Raw genomic sequence first — 12,673 nt, forward strand, 5'->3', positions numbered from 1 at the left:
TTATATAGTGCTTACTACTGCTGAGTCGGCGTTGAAATAATTTAAGTACCACTATTTTTTCTTGTAAAGCACTATGGGTAGAATAAGTTCACGCTGACAAAAGGAGGATTTGAGTGTATACTCGAAATGTGCTCCAATGTACTCATGATAGGCCTGCTAAACATATATGTGAGGGCTCAAGATCTGATGTCACTTCTTATGATGCCACTTCCTGTGATGTCACACGTCGTGATGTCATGCGCATTCTGATTAACTAGGTTAGTCCCCCCAATTCTGTTTCTAGGACTTGTGCCCTGACCAGGTTGATCACGTATCCCTCTCCTATTCCACTCCTGGCGCCTTACTATGCTCTTGCTGGTGTAAGGAGCTGGAGCAAGGAATTGAAACTATAGAAGGTAAAGAGCACCATGTATTTCGTGCTCCTGCCTCAAGCCCTTGGGGTGCTCGTTTGCGAGGAGACTTCGAGGGGGTCCTAAAGGCCTGTCGCTGCTAGCCCTAAGTGACGTAGCTGCTGTATACCGCTAGTAATGGAGAAATACTCTGACCTCTCTCCTAGCACCCTGCCTGTGCCAGGCATCTCTGCCGCGCTTCCCTCATCGTCCAGCAGGTGGCGCAGGGCCTCCCCGAAGCCCATTGTGATGGTCCCCTCCCCCAGGCCTTTCTCTGAGCTCAGGGAGGCAGTGCAGTTGCCTGTACCGCTGGAGGTGGAGGACCCCTGCGTAGCTCCCTGGCAGCCCTGGATGTGCTTCGGATCCCGGGTTCTGCACTGGAGACGAAGGCCGGGCGCTCTCCCGTACCGCCCGCCCCGCTTCCAGGGCTCCCAGAGGCAGCTCAGCCTGCCCAGGGGGCGGGATTGCAATGCAGCAGCGCCGGTAAGAGAGCCTTACAAATGTGTATTTCTCATGTATTTGTGTAACATCCTTTGTATAACGCTTCGAGTTGCCCAGGCTGTGTCGGGGCGCTAGGGTGCAAGGAGTGAAGGTCAGCAGTGCATGATGGGCGACGGGCAGCAGACCGCGAGAGAGAGGGGCGGATGGGAGAGTCAAGCACTTGTTCTGCCGGAGCTGGAGTCTGCGCTGTAACCGATAGCCCCCGCGCCCACCTCCGATGCTCTCCCACACTTCACCGTGAGCCCAACCAAGCGTAACTGGAGCAGGGGGTGACCGAGGAGGAGGGGGCGCGGAGAGCAAGGAAGGGGGCGCCGCAGCACTGGGAGGAGGGTGCAGGTGGGAGAGAGAGGATGGGAGAGACAGCGCGCGCGAGGGGAAGGATGCTGAGAGCAGACGGGGCATCGAAGGGCCCAGGCGAGTGAAGGGTGAGGAGGGCAAGAGGGGCGCAGAAGGATGGAACGGGAGAGATGGAGAGGACACAGAGCGGCCGACAGACACTGACTGACAGTCGCAGGCCAACACTAGCTCTGAGACCCAGAGCAGGAGTAACAATGTATGGACGGTGCAGGTACCCCATTGCATGTACATGTCCAGAATCCATCTCTTGAAATTGTGTCGTGTGACACTCAGAACCCGTGCGCGCGTGCTGCCAGCAAAACAGAAGATCTGACAAAGGCTCGAAGCACAGAGTGCGTGAGTTAATGCGGGGGGAGGCACGTGCAGCCCTGAGAACGGATGCCACATTGAGGAATAGTGCAAGACTGAACGAGTGCAGCCCAAAGACCCCTCACAGCACATAGACCAACCACAGAAGAGACAGCGAGCGCAGGCCCAACAACATGTACTAGATAGGAAACAAGTGCAGCATCGAGCACACGAATGGCAATTACAGCGCCAGAAGCTAGTATAGATCTGATCACATGCTCAACTCCAGACCCACGTATTGTCGAATGAGAGAAACAGTGCATCTCTGAGAATACGTGCAGGCGCAAAAACAAATGCTGCACTGAATACTCGATGCTTGGAACAGAAATAAGGACCAGCATGGCACGTGGAGGAAATAGAGAGAACAAGTCTCATGCGAAAATAAGAGCAGGGCCCAAAACAAGAGAGATGCTAATAATACAGTCAGTACATAGAATAATACAGTTTGAGTAACAAGTGTAGTGCAGAGAACCAGTACAGCACTGAGAAAACACTTACCCAACATTAAACAAGTACAAAGACAGTACCAATAAGTACAGAATGACGAAAGGCTAAGTATTGGGAACGAATACAAATTATATAGGGTATAAGCGGGTAACAAGCACACTAAACAAGTATAACACGACTGCAAGCGTGGGTCTAAAACAAGTATAGAGCCTAGATAACCCCCGCACTGTGCCAGCTCCAAAATGGAATGCAACCTTCTTACATGTGTACATCTAATAAACAGCCAACACATGTTTTAGTCATGTGGTCGATGTTGGCCTTAGTTGTATTTCCATGACATGTATAATTATCTCTTTACTTACTGTGCCCTGGTCATAATTTTATGACCCTGGCCATAAATCACCATTGAGGTCTATCATACATTGCATATGACACATCATTTGAACATCTTTGGTTTGTAAACAACCCTGACAGTTCGTTGTTCCGCTCTTTTGCAGGTATACCGCATTTCTTGCCACTTCCGGTGTCATAAAGTTGTTCTGTTGATTTCTATGCCCCTTGCGTGTGAGGGGTAGCCTCTCCCCAGAGTTAGGCCCAAACTTGCTACCTTGTCATTCTCTTTTGTGCCCTGCCGTCCGGCGGGTCTGGGCTGCGAGCGCCGTCTCCGTTTTCAGCCCTCTGTCGGGCTTACTCACCCTGCCTTAAGGCATTCCAAAGTGAGTGGCCCTCCTCCTACACAGCCCTGCCAGTGTCCCTCCATAACCAACCATTGTACCCCCTCTTATCTGCCACCTCGCCTGCCGTCCAGCACTGCAACACTGCTGTTCCTTAGGTGTGGGTCTCGAGATTTTCCAGTGCGCCGCTCCCCCAGCACCATGATGACAATAAGTGAGCTGTGCTGAGCAGTGCCTTATAGCCCTCCCTCCCCCATTGCCATTAGCCATACAGGTGGCTTCCTCCTCTTGGGGGTTCAAAGGCCCCCCGGCCCCCCAATAGCCAGGTTCCTCGGCGCCTCTTTGGCGCACTTTCTGCTGCAAGGGGGTATTCCCCTCTTACCTCTGGGCACTCCATAGCGGCCCAAACCGGATTTTTCAAGGGCTCCAGCGGCTGTTATGGCGCCGCCCCTCGAGGCCTCTTCAGGGGCAGCCTATGCGAAAATTTGAACACCCTGGGCCCGATTCACAGAAGTAACTTAAAACAAAATCCTAAACGTACTACTTTTGGTATTCACAGAAGGCATTTAGTAGTAGTAAAGTCAGGATTTTGTCCTAAGTCTGTCCTATTACTTTTGGTATTCACAGAAATCATTTAGTATTAGTAAAGTTATGATTTTGTCTAAAGTTTGACTGGAGACTGACTGGAGACTGACTGGAGACTGACTTAGGACAAGCACAGAGAACAAGTACATAATGGGAACAACAGCATCACACGATGTAGTTGCAGCACCCAGAATGTGTAGCACTCAGAGAAACAGTGCGCCAAATAGAAGTAGATCACCTGAAGCAGTAGACGTAGCGCCAAGAACATGTGCAGCATGGGAAAAGCACAACAGCCCTAAAACAGGCTAGCACCAAGAGCAAATGCAGCTGAGAAACCAGGCTCGGCGTTTTAAGCAGATCTTTAAAACAGGCACACCCCTGAGAAGTGCTACAGTAAGAGCACATGCAGATCCAAGCATAGGTGCAGCGCCCAGAACACACATAATTCACTAGCTATGTACCAAGAACAAGTACCGCACAGTAACAAATGTACAGGTGCAGCACCACCACCAAGTAAATCACAAAGAAGCCACACCTCCTTGAAGATAAAATCAGCAGGTACAGCCTTACAAAGATGTTATGCGCAGCAAAGGGAACAAGTACATCTCGGAGAGCAGGGCACATGGCCCAGTACAAGAACATCACTGACAACAAGCCCATTAAGAACACAAAACAACAGTAACAAGTCCAGGGCCAAGAACAAGTGCTGTACTTGTACTTTGCGGTACACTTATTTTAACTACTCTCCTTCTGATCATAAAAGCATCAGGAACAAAGTCGGAACTGAGAGCAAGAAAAGTGCCAAAACAAGCACAGCATTGAATATAAATAATTTAAAGAAAAAAACAGTGGTTCCTGTGGACACTTAATGATTAATATCACAATATAATTCTTAGCACAATCACAGTTAACTAGTAGTCTATCAATGTCAGGGAAAGAAGAACATGTAACACAGGCGGTATAGAGAAACAAGCTGTTTATATATGACATTTCACACATTTGTTATAAATGTATCAGTGTTAAGTGTCCCTTGTGAAAAAGGGTGAAACCTATGAGTATCAATTGTGACTTTTGTGACATTAAAACAAGGTTTCAATGTTGTAACTGAAGACGACCATTCAATGGATACACAATCAATGTTGACAGGTGTCCCTACATTGATAGGTCCTGATGAGATCCCACATTGGTAGCTGGGTCAAAACGTCGTCAACAATTTTAAAACGAACCAATCCCAGTTCCTACTATTAAACTAGGAAACTGTCAATATTGATTGTGTATCCATTAAATGGTCGTCTTCTGTAACAACATTGAAACCTTGTTTTTATGGCACAAAAGTCACAATTGATACTCATAGGTTTCACCCTTTTTTCACTTGGGACATTTAACACTGATACATTTATAACAAATGTGTGAATTTTCATGTATAAAACAGCTTGTTTCTCTATACCCCCTTTGTTACATTTTCTTCTTTCCCTGCCATTGATAGACTCCTAGTTAACTGCGATTGTGCTAAGAATTATATTGTGATATTAATCATTGTGTCCACAGGAACCACTGTTTTTTTGTTTAAACTGTAATGTACCGTGGTTCCGTGTGAGTATGTTATGTTATGTTATATGATCTTCTATAGCGCATGGCTGCCCCAGCAAAGGGGCGTCCCGGCGCTTTCATAGGAGGTAACAGAGACAGCCACAGCAGATGGAGAAGTGGTAAACATATAACGTAGCAGTTTAACAGAAAAGATGGGTTTTAATGGCCTTTCTAAATGACAGAAGGTCATTTAGTCCACGAATCTGGAGAGGAAGGGCGTTCCAGAGCTTTGCTGCAAGATACCGGAAGGAGCGTCCTCCCATCCGCGCTAGCTTGATACGTGGAACCATTGCCAAATTCTGGCCTTCCGAACGGAGTGTTCGTAGGGGCGTGTACGCTGTCAAGAGGAGACATAACATGGGTGGTCAGGCAGTTTTCAAAATTTTGAATGCGAGTCACAAAGATTTGAATTGGATCCTCTTTTCTACCGGGAGCCAGTGGAGTTTGGTGAGAGTGTTGGCAACCGAGTGGTGGCGGGGGAGACCTGTCAAGGCTCTGGCCGCTGCATTCTGTACTCGTTGCAGCATTATTTTCTCTGCCTGATTGAGCCCCAGAAGTAGAGAGCTCGCATAGTCCAGCTGCGAAAGAATGTACCACGAGCTGACGCATATGGGGATCAAAGAACTTTAGGATCGGCTTGAGGTTCCGGAGGATCCCAAAACACGTAGCAGCAACCTTTTTGGTCTGATGGGTAAAGTTGAGAGAGGAGTCAATCCAGACTCTGAGGTTTTTAACCTCACTTTTGGGCGCAGGTGGGTTGGCGAGAGTTTCGGGCCACCATGTGTCCCCAATGCCGCAGCCTCCTTACCTACTAGCAAGACCTCGGTCTTGCCAGCATTTAACTGTAGGTAATTTGCTGCCATCCAATTGGTTATAGCCGTAAGGCCCTGCTTGAAGTTCTGCATGTTCAGTCACGCTACGTCCCTCAGAGTTACCACTAACTCGGTGTCGTCAGCGTAAGATACTATTGATAGTCCCCATTTTTTGGCGACCTCAGCCAGTGGTTGGACGTATATATTAAATGGCGTCTGGCTGAGCGCAGGGCCCTGAGGCACTCCCTGTTTGATGGAACGTTCTTTAACCCCTTCGACGCTCATGACGAGCTGGGCTCGTCATGCAGTAGCCTCCCAGCACGCTCATGACGAGCCCAGCTCGTCATGAATAATGGGTTTTTGCATATTCCAGCACAGGGGCGGAACTCATCGAGCACCGATGTGGTTAAAAAGGAACGGAGGAGTGGAGACCCGGAAGGATCTTCCAGACAGGAATGCCGTGAACCAATCCAGGGCCTGCCCCATAATTCCTGCTTCCTCTAAACGAAATAGCAGTACCTCGTGTGAGACCGTGTCGAAGGCAGCACTGAGATCAAGTAATAACAGTGCTGCCATCTGGCCGGAATCCATAATGGACCGGAGGTGTTTCGTCACACTCAGGAGTGCCGTTTCGGTGCTATGGCCCACACGGAAGCCATTCTAGGATGCGTCCAGAATGGCATTGGACCCAAGGAATTTCATCAGAATGGTATTGACGTGTGACTCGGCCACTTTGGCTGGCCAGGGGAGCAGTGAGATAGGCCTGAAATTCTCAGGCAGAGTGGGGTCCAGCATTGGGTTTTTTTTATAATGGGGGATACCCATACCTGCTTCCATCTAGTGGGTATTATGGCAGTAGATAATGTGGAATTTATAATGTCACGAAGGGGGTTGAGTATCAGCATGTCTGCAGCTCTAAATTGCGTAAGTTTTAGGGGGTCCGTAGGCGAGCCTGATTTTATTTTTCCACAGAGTTTGAGAAAGTCCCCTTGGCATAGCTCAGGTATGTTAGTAAGTTTGTAAGTTGGCTTAGTGGCTGAGGGATTAAGACATGGTGTAGCTGGGAAGGAGTTGTATATTTTCCGAATTTTGTCAATGAAGAAGGAAGCCAATTTCTCACATAGTATAGGAGAGGCATTAGTTTTCTCTGTAGCTTTTTTTTGCGCTGAGGTCTTTTAGAATTTTAAAAATGGTCTTAGATGGATTCTGGCTAGTATTGATCTCTTTGGCATAATATGCCGTTCGCGTCCTGCAGATGTTTCTATGGTAATTTTTTTGCACCCGAATGTATTGGGTCTTGAGTACAGGGTCGTATGCCTTTCTCCACCTTCGCTCAGCAATTTTGCATTCTTTCCTAAGGTAAGTAGGGTGTCCCTTGTGTTTTTTTACATGACTGAATATAAATAAAGCACAGCAAATAAGAACCTCACTGAGAAGGAGCGCAACACTGCAGGCACTTACAATTTAGAGAATAGGCACAGTATTAATTAAAAGTAGTACATATTGCACAAACTGCAGGTGTAGGGTGACAGGCCTATTTGTTTCCTAGCCTGACCCTGGGTGTAGAACCAAAAATAAATGGAACAAGGAGAACACATTTAATACCAACAGCAAACAGAGCCCAGAGAATAAGCATAACACCAGAAACCGGTTTAGCATCTACAAGTGTAGACAAGCATTGACAAAGCTAGTAGGCCTAAGACTTCGAGTGAGGCACACAAGGGGAAGCCAAAAGGAGCAAACAGTTTAATGCAAGCACTCTATTGGAGGTGGAACGATACATCCAAACAGCCAATAACATTAGGTGAAATAAATACTGTATTAGGCTGAATTAAGATGTGATTGACAAAGTCTGCAGCCAATGGCTAAAAGAGGCTGGTCAAATAAAGCTAGTGGTTGAAAGGCAGAACTACGGATACTAAGAGGAGTGTACCAGTTTGATAGCTGTACTGTTAAAACCCAGAAGTAAAAAAAGAACATGTACAGCACAGAGTGCAAGTATAGCATCACATGCATGCATAGCACAGATTACTATGGTAACCACGCCTGGTGCAGCACCGGAATCAAGAATAGCATGGAAATGATATGCCACATAAACAAATGCTATATCATGATCTTGTGCACTACTGGCTCAGTGCAGAACTGACCCCCCCCCCTTTTTTTGCATCTGACGTGTCTACATTTCATATATATAACATGGAATTTTGCATTTTTTTGAGTTAATGCATGAACTTTAGACCGAACAAATTAGAAACGGTGAATTAGAGATTGCCTCTGACTGTAACCTGCTCTGTCTCAAGTTTATCCATTAACTCGGAGATGGTCCACGTTCTGTGTATGAACTTCAGATGCCTCAGAATCAAAAAGACGGGGGCTTTGCTCTGGCTCGATCGGCACAGGTCATTATCAGAAGGCCCCTGGTGCATAGTCCACATAAGTACAGTACCAAGAACAAGCACAGTGCTGAGAGCATGCAGAGGAGTTAGAACAAGTGCAACCCTGATAACGTAGTGAAAACAAGGCTATAATAACCAGGGCCACTGGAATTATTGGAGTTTACGGTTTCAAAGTGTATTGCATAATTATGTATTTGTTGCATTTGTCACATAATATACAGATAAAAAAATAATATTTCTAGTTCAAACGGATCAAAAGTTACTAAAACGGGTTACCATGCATTGGCAGGCTCTTTGCAAAGGTAGATGGTCACCTTTCTTTTGCTTATTGCTGTGCTTGGGTGTCAAACTGGTACTGAATTGAAAACTTTGTCAAGATAGCATTCAGGTGTGAAAAATGCTTTAGTAATGAGGTAATGCCATCACAAAAAGTGCCCAATTATGCTGCATAATTGTACGGCGCAGAGAACAAGGCTAGCTAAGGACGAAGGCATCACTTCAAGTCCTCGTATCAGCTGTCCCTGCGGCAGTTCTCCTGTCCAGCTTGACCGCAGTCCGCTACCCTCTGCTGCCTGTCTACGTGCTGCCCTCTGCCTCGTCTGCTCGATTCTTACTCTGATTTGCCTTTTCTGCTAGTTTTTCTGGCCTCTGTTTTGCCTTTTTTTTCTGCCTTCTGTTTTTCTGCCCTCTATTTTGCCTTTCTGCTCTGTTTTGCCATCTTATGCTCTGATTTGCCTTTTCTGCATGTTTTTCTGCCCTCTGTTTTGCCTTTTCTGCTCGTTTTCCCCTCTCCCACCGTTTCCCACCTCCTGCTGTTTCCCACCTCCTGCCACCTAGCACTCTGCGCTCCCCCTGCCCCAGGTCCTACTTAACGGAGGCCGCAGTGCGACCTGATTGAGCAGGTCCTTGTGCCTGCAACAGTTCTCCTGTCCGTTCTCCTGTCCAGCCTGCCTGTAGTATGCTACCCTCTGCTGCCTGTCTACCTGCTGCCCTCTATTGGTGCCTCCTCTGCTCGTCTCTTGCTCTATTTTGCCTTCTGCTAGTTTTTCTGACCTCTTTTCTGCCCTTTCTGCTGTTTAACTGCCCTATGTTTCGCCTTTTCTGCTTGTTTCTTCCCTCCTTCTGCCATTTCTCTCTCCCCAACCCCCCCCATACCTACTTGAGGACGACGCAGAGCGACCCCATTTAGCAGGTCCTCGTGCCAGCTCCCCCAGCAACATTTCTCCTGTCCAGCTTGAGTGCAGTCCGCTACCCTCTGCTGCCTGTCTATCTGCTGCCCTCTGTTTGTGCCTTCTCTGCTCATTTGTTGCTCTGTTTTGCCTTGCTGCTTTTTTTCCGCCCGGTTTTGCCTTTTTCTGCCTTGTTTTTCCCTCTTTTGCTCTGTTCTTCCCTCTTCTGCTCTGTTTTTCTGCCCTCTATTCTGGCATTTCTGCTCTGTTTTTCTGCCCTCTGTCTTGCCCTTTTTGCTCATATTTCTGCCTTCTGTTTTGCCCTTTCTGCCTTCTGTTTTGCCCTCCTCTGTTTTGTCTTTTCTGCCCTTTGTTTGTGCCTCTTCTGCTCATTTATTGCTCTGTTTTGCCTTTCTGCTAGTTTTTCTGCCCTGATTTTCCCTCTTCTGCTGTTTTTCTATTTTTTTACCTCTGTTTTGCTGTTTCTGCTATGTTTTCTGCCCTTTGTTTTGTTCTTTCTGCTCGTATTTCTGCCTTCTGTTTTGCCCTCCTCAGCTCTGTTTTGCCTTCCTCAGCTCTGTTTTGCCTTCCTCAGCTCTGTTTTGCCTTCCCCAGCTCTGTTTTGCCCTCCTCAGCTCTGTTTTTTCCGCCCTATGTTTTGTCTTTGCTGCTTCTTTTTCGGCCCCCTGTTTTGCCCTTTCTGTTTGTTTTTCTTGCTCGTTTTGCCCTCTCTTGCTCTGTTTTGCCTTTTCTGCTTGTTTTTCTGTTTTACCTTTCCTGTTTGTTTTTCCTGCCTTCTGATTTACCTTTCCTGTTTGTTTTTCCTGCCTTCTGTTTTACCTTTCCTGTTTGTTTTTCCAGCCTTCATGTTTTACCTTTTCCGTTTATTTTTTCTGCCCTCTGTTTTGCCCTTTCTGCTCGTATTTCTGCCCTCTGTTTTGCCCTCTTCTGCTCTGTTTTGCCCTCTCCTGCTCTGTTTTGCCCTCTCCTGCTCTGTTTTGCCCTCTCCTGCTCTGTTTTGCCCTCTCCTGCTCTGTTTTGCCCTCTCCTGCTCTGTTTTGCCCTCTCCTGCTCTGTTTTGCCCTCTCCTGCTCTGTTTTGCCCTCTCCTGCTCTGTTTTGCCCTCCTCTGCTTTTTTTCTGCCCTCTGTTTTCTTTTCTGCTTCTTTTGTATTGCCCTTTCGGCTTTTTTTTCTGCCTTCTGTTTTGCCTTCTCTGCTTGTTTTTTCTGCCCTCTGTTTTACCTTTTCTGTACTCTGTTTTGCCACCTCCTGCTCCGTTTTGCCTTCCTCTGCTTTTTTCTGCCCTCTGTTTTCTTTTCTGCTTCTTTTGTATTGCCCTTTCTGCTTTTTTTTCTGCCTTCTGTTTTGCCTTCTCTGCTTGTTTTTTCTGCCCTCTGTTTTACCTTTTCTGTACTCTGTTTTGCCACCTCCTGCTCCGTTTTGCCTTCCGCTTGTTATTCAACCCTGATTTGCCTTTTCTACTTGTTTTCTGCTCTGTTTTGTCTGTTCTGCTTCTCTTTCTGCCCTCTGCTGTGACCTTTCTGCTTCTTTTTCTGGCCCCTGTTTTACCCTCTTTTGCCTTTTCTGGTTGATTTTCTACTTTCTGTTTTGCCTTTTCTGTCCTCCGTTTTGCCTTTACTGCTCTGTTTTGCCACCTCCTGCTCTTTTTTGCCTTCCGCTTGTTGTTCTGCCCTGATTTGCATTTTCTTTTTTTTTCTTTTTTTTTTTTTTATTTCAAATCGTTTTTATTGAAGTAAGAAAACAAAGCAAAAGACATTACATTAAATCTTCCATCAAAAGTGAATTAATACAGATGTTGTCAGACCAATACAGAAACTACAAATGATAGAAATAAAGAGAATAAAGAGAAGAATCACTCTTGCTTGTCACATGGTTATTGATCAAGTTGTTAAACACTTGACGTGTGGATGAATGGGGATAGTTCTGACATAGCTACTAGGATCACACCCATATATCCAAGGTACTACTACCAGGTCATATTGCTTCAAGGCGGTTCAAAGTGGAGGGATGAACTGTCTAGTGTCTTCCATAATTTCTTATTAGATGGACTCCACGTAGAGGACTGTAACGCCTGATTCGTGGCACCTCTGAGGAAAGACAGCCATTCCTGCCAAATTTTGAAATTTACTTCCTTAGCACATTTCCACTTGCACAAAATAACCTTACATGCCAGTGTCAACATTAAATCCAAAAGCTGGCGATCATGCTCATTTGCTAAACGCGGTTCCAACCCCCCTAGAATGACATATACAAATTCCTTTATTGGCTTTATCTTAAACACATGATGAATGCATACAAATATTTTCTCCCAGTATTCTTCCAGCAGGGGACAGTTGAATAACATGTGAGGAAGATCACCAGTCCCTGATTGGCAATTCCAGCACTTCGGAGAATCACGTAATTTGCATTTAAATAGCTTTTCCGGAGTCCAGAACGACCTATTTATGAGCATATACTTCGTCTGGAATAGGATGGGTGATACTTTGTGGGCAAGTGCTGACTTATGAATCAATTCCCAATCCCACTCTATTCCTGTGGAGTTAGGTTCCGCTTCCCATTTCGCTTCAACTTTTTTGTGAGATTTGCTGGGCAGTGGTAGCAACAGTTTATACACCTTGGAAACGAAGTGACCTGAGTGCATGATGCGTGGGAGATGTGTTATCAGCCACGGATTGTAGGGTGTGAAATTACGGTTGGTTAATGTCGCCTTAACTTTTAGAAAATTATAGAAGTCTATCGGGGCTAGGTCAAACTTCGTTTGTAGGCTTGAGAACGGGATTGGTTCGCTGTTGTCATATAAGTCTCCAGCCAGGTTAATACCTTTTTCGGACCATGACTCCCAGAAGAGTTCCACACCCGTGTGTTTAAGGTAGGGGTTTCTCCATAATGACATGCATGATGATTTAGAGAATGTCAATTTGGTTTTGTGCGTTTGGTCAAGTCTAAGTAGGGCCCTTCTGGTATTTAACAATATGTATCTGGAGTGAGGGAGGTGTGACAGATCCATGGTGATTAAAGACTCAAGAGGAGCCTTGCCCACCATTGATCTCTCAATGTCAATCCACACAGGAGTGTAAGTTGGTGATTTCATTAACCATTGAGCACCTTGCTTACACAGAAAGGCTGTCTGATAGTTTCTGAACGATGGTAGCCCCAGGCCACCTTTATCTTTTGCCAGTTGTAATTTCTTTAGGGATATCCTGGCTTTCTTGCCCCGCCACAGGAAGTTACCAAACAGCTGGTCTATTTTTAAGACAAAATTATTAGAGAACGTCATAGGGAGCATACTTGCCATGTAGTTAACTAATGGTGTTGACATCATTTTGAGAGTTTCTGCCCTACCCCACCATGAGAGAAACTTTGGGGACCAACTTTCTAGAAGA

At 46.2% G+C, this 12,673-nt stretch overlaps 1 protein-coding gene across 2 annotated transcripts in view; it reads left to right on the forward strand.

Moving 5' to 3' along the window:
- Window positions 1-665: 665 nt before the first annotated feature.
- Window positions 666-12,673, forward strand: part of PIK3C2B (phosphatidylinositol-4-phosphate 3-kinase catalytic subunit type 2 beta) — a 463,326-nt gene continuing 451,318 nt past the window's right edge. For both annotated transcript variants that reach the window (XM_078644643.1, XM_078644644.1), the window contains exon 1: window positions 666-872. The gene's annotated coding sequence lies outside the window, so the exon portion shown is untranslated. The remainder of the gene's footprint in view (window positions 873-12,673) is intronic.

Source organism: Lissotriton helveticus, chromosome 5_1 (genome assembly GCF_964261635.1).
Source record: "Lissotriton helveticus chromosome 5_1, aLisHel1.1, whole genome shotgun sequence".
Taxonomy (NCBI): Eukaryota; Metazoa; Chordata; class Amphibia; order Caudata; family Salamandridae; genus Lissotriton; species Lissotriton helveticus.